Source organism: Bidens hawaiensis, unplaced genomic scaffold, assembly GCF_021521415.1.
Source record: "Bidens hawaiensis isolate Kalapana, Puna unplaced genomic scaffold, B.hawaiensis_p1.1 tig00043414_1, whole genome shotgun sequence".
Lineage (NCBI taxonomy): Eukaryota > Viridiplantae > Streptophyta > Magnoliopsida > Asterales > Asteraceae > Bidens > Bidens hawaiensis.
This window is the reverse complement of record NW_027497685.1, coordinates 112,253-117,024: the sequence shown is the minus strand read 5'-3', so window position 1 is coordinate 117,024 and position 4,772 is coordinate 112,253.

Below are 4,772 nucleotides of genomic sequence, written 5' to 3'. Positions count from 1 at the left end.
AGAAAGTGTTCATAGTTCAAACGCTGAAAACAAATTAAATCATAAATTCAAGAAACAACTAGTAATTCAAGGCAGTACTTTCAAGAACTTCAAGGAATTTGGACCAAAGGAATTCTATGGCGATAAAGGTGTCATATCAGCTGTACGATGGCTTGAAGAAATCGAGTCCATTGTTATCATCAGTCGATGTACTGAGATCGAAAAGATTCAATACTCCTCTCACTACTTTAGAGGTGAAGCTTTGGAATGGTGGAATACCCTGATCATGTCAAAGGGTAGAGAAACTATGTACCAAATGAAGTGGGAAGAATTCAAAGAACTAGTGTTACGAAAGTTCTCTCCCATGCATGAACTCGATCTTATTCAGATTAAGTTTTTGAATCTAAAAGTGGAAGGCACTCATCTCAAGGAATACAATACTAAGTTTCATGAGTATTGTAGATTGGTACCACATTTGGTAATACCCGAATCCAACAAAGTAACCCGCTACATTTGGGGTTTACCTCGGGAAATTAGAGATATGGTAAGATCTAATTTGCCTCAAACCGCTGATTCAGCCATGGAATTAGCCGGTTATCTTATGAATGGTCTTATTAGAAATCAAGAAGAGGATAAGAATGACAAGGGAACAAGAGAAGAAATTGAGGAAAAGAAAACAAAGAAAGGCAAAGGAAAGGAGGAAGGGTCTTTTAAATATACAAGACCAATCTGCCAAAGTTGTGGCAAGAGACATCACGGGAAATGTTTAAGACCAACAAACTTCCCCAAAAATATTCCATTGATCACATGCAACTTTTGCAAGAAACTCGGTCACTCGGAAGACGATTGTAAAAGGAAAACAGTTGTATGTTTTAGCTGTGGAGAAAACGGACACTTCAGCCCAGAATGTCCGAATAAGACAAACAACGTAATTGGAAGTGGTGCTAAGAAAGGAAAGGCTAATATGTTAAACATACAAGATGCATCCAACTAAGAATAGAAGTAGACAAGAGTATGCCAACGAAAGTCAAGATCTAAAGGCATTAGAAATAACTAATAGTTTAGTTAGCTATTGTAAAATGTTTGTAATCTCGTTTTAAACGAGAAATTTTGTAATCATATAAGGGTTTTTAAATCCCTAATGTATATAAAGAAAGATATTAGCATATAGATCGTGTCTTACACAAGAATGCTTACACGCAAAGGAAAAGAGATAGTAAAATTTTTGAAATACAAGAAACTATCATGAAAGGAATGAATTAAACTCGGACATAAGAATATGTCTATTCAAGGAAAATCAATTATCCGAACTATAAAGGTTCAAGAGTATAACTGATAGAAATAAACGGAAACAGTCCGTTAAAATCAAGAAGTAAAGGAATATTATTACTCAAGTATGAATATCTTGAAAGGTATCAAGAAGAGTAAGTTAAAAGGATTCGATAGACTGAATCCAAGAAACAATCTTGTTAACATCAGTAAATGTTTAGAATACAAAAGGTAAGGTAAATAGTTAAACACAACTGGCCACTGTGCTTAGCAATTTACAATTACTTATGATATTCTCAACTATTGACTGAATATGTCACCCAAATATATAAGTTAACAACAAATCATAAATTGCAAACCATGCAAACGGTTCAAGTTAAGCTCAAGCAGCAGATTAGAAAGAGTCTTATTGTAAATCAACAAGCAAGAAATCACTCACCACGAATCTCGAGGACGAGATTCATTCCAAGGTGGGGAGGATGTAACATCTCCAAAATTCCAAATCCAAAAATGACATGTTAGTAATACTAAAGGGGTTTAAAAATAAAAATCCTGATTTATTGACCTATCACGGTACGCGATGGGCATAGCCAAAGAGGCCATCGCGATACGCGATGGTCCTTGATGACACATCAACACGTGTCACCCGGAGGTGACACATGTCAGACGTCGCGACACGTGGCAGGCCACGTGTCAACAAGTGGCTGATCATGTCTTAGAAAATGACATATGTCTGCCACGTGGCAACACGTGGCAGAGGGTGGTTAAGACGGTGACACATGTCCGCCACGTGGCGACACGTGGCACTCTCTGAGTAAAGCGTGTCATCGCGGTACGCGATGACCAAAAAGAAAGGTTCCATCGTGTACCACGATGGGACCGGTTTTCGGCTATAAATAGGAGCCTTCATGGCTCATTCCATTTACACCACCCCACTTACACCACCCCACTCTCTCTCTAAAAATATTTTCTCTCTCTATAAATACTTTCTCTCTCTACCTCGATTTCCGTGCCACCGACCCGACAATTGTAACCTCGTAATCCGCACCTCGTTTTGCGTGCCGACCTCGTAACGAGTGACGACCTCGTAAACCGTGCCGACCCAAGACGATCCGACGTCCCCCCTCGAAGTACGTACACGACCCGGCGACCCCCGAACGTTGCCTCGATTTGCGTGTCGAGGAATTTTTTATCAAGATTCTCATTTTACGTTCAAGCGTCGAAGTGCTGCCCGAGAATCTAGATAATAATAAGCCGAGCAAGGTAAGAGTTCTGTCCGAATAAAATATTAATAAAATAATAAAGGCTTAGACCCTAGTCGAGGGTATAGCCTAGACCTTGATCAAAGTATAACAATTAAATAAAATTTCTTTGTAAATAAGAAATACAAAATAGTATCAACAAAGATTATATTAAAAATATAGTTTCTTTATGATTAAGAAACTTAAGCTTTTACATATGAAGGATATAGCTGAAATGTTTAATGAAAAGTAAAAGTTTATGAACAAAGGTTATAGTTAAGATAGTGTTTCTTTATTTTTAAGAAACATAAGACTTAACATACAAAGGTTTTAGATAAATGACGTTTCTTCTTGAAAAAGAAACGTATCATTGACATTTATTCTTGAAGAAGAAACATGGCACATGATTAGCAAATAAAGAGAAAGGATTCACGTCCAAAGTATTTTATACAAACAAATGATCAATCAAGGTTTAAGCTATCAAAACCAGACTAAAGGTCTGTAGCTGGATTAAGAGACGATCCGGGTATTTATATAAACCTATTTTATTATAGCTCAATCATTCATTCATTCACAAAGGTTTTCAAACGAGATCACCACATCATTCAGAACAGACAGTCAGGTGAATACGTTAAACCTTTTTCAGTCAAGATAAACGGGTTGTTTATCTTAAACAAAGACAGTCAAATAAAGATTTATGGGATTACGTGATACCTAATAAAATACAAGATAGAAAATAAAAGCAACTCAGACCGAGACACATGTTTTCGGATCCAAACATAATCAATCTAGTCTATCAGTCAAGGCTAAGTGGCCGCAGACTAGAGATCATAATAAAAGTTCTCCAATGGGCATCAGTTCCCAATGGGCGTCAGTTCCCAAAGGGCGTCAGTTCCCGGAGAACTATAATTGTGTGTGTATGGCAAGTGGTACAAATCCCAGAAATAAGAGACGTTTCTGCTGAGATTGTTTCATGAAAACTATCTTGTCAGTCAAAGAAAGATTTATAAAATGTTTTTAAAGTCAACGATTCACCAGCATATCGCTGACGTATTTTTCCCCCAAATATTACAGGAAATAAAGTTAGCACAGGTAGCATGGAATTATAGCCAACTCATGGAGATAGATGCTCGCAAGGTAGAGATGGCTCAATATTTTAAATTATTAAAATATTGGAAATAGTATTCAAACAAGTTTTATAAATAAAACAAAGGTTTGAAAATCAAACTCTTGAATATTTATTATTTAAGAAGCTTTATATTAAATCAAATATTTTATTATATTTTAATGTTTCAAAACATAAATATTTTATTATAAACTAAAGACTTCCGCTAAAACTCTGATATATTTTCAAAACAGGTACTAACTATTGGTCGCACGCCTAGGCCCTAAGTGAGGGTGTGACAAGTTGCTCTATAAATATATAGACAAAACACATAAATATAAGCTTACAATTATTTTTATCCCTTTAAATTTTTCATATTCCGTCAATTTTATAGTTTTATTTGTTCGCTTCAAGTTTTTTAGAATAATAAAAGTTTATTTAAATGATCATTATATCTCACTTCAAGCTTATTTTTAATAAAAATTTACAAGGTATTACACGTTTGTCTAAAAACTACTAATTTATTTAGAAAATATATTATTTACAACCTTCAAATTTGTTTCTTATTGAAAATTTTAAAATGAAAAAGAAATAAAAAATGCTCGAAATCGCTCGATGTTCGATCGAAAAATGCTCGATTCGATTTTGGCTCGTTTCGGTTTTCGCTCGGTTCGAATTTCAGCTGTTCGGTTCGGTTCGGTTGTAAACGAGCCAAGCAACGAGCAAACCTTCGCTCGGTTCGGCTCGGCTCGTGAACAGCGTACAACTAAAAATGATAAGCCCAATTACCCGTTAATTTCAAGCCTCTTATTATACTTAAATGTAAAAATGTGAAGGTGTATTATATCTTACCAACAATCGGGTATCACCCTTTCATCATGTATCACAAAAAGTTAAATGGTTTCACTACATTGTGTGATGTGTATCATCTAAGGCACATTATCATGGTGCAATACACCTGTTCAAACAAAGTATAAACAGAAAATAGGGTGCATTTGTTTGTATGTTTGTGAAAAATTTAGTTTTAAATAGAGCAATAAACCTAGAACTAGTGTTCCCGAGTTCAAGTAAGAAGAGAAAGAAATGGAATAGAAAGTTTTCCTTTTCTTTCTTTTCTTTAATTTCACCATTCTCTTTTCCTTTTCTTTCTTTTCAAATTGAAAGGAAAACTTTTCCTT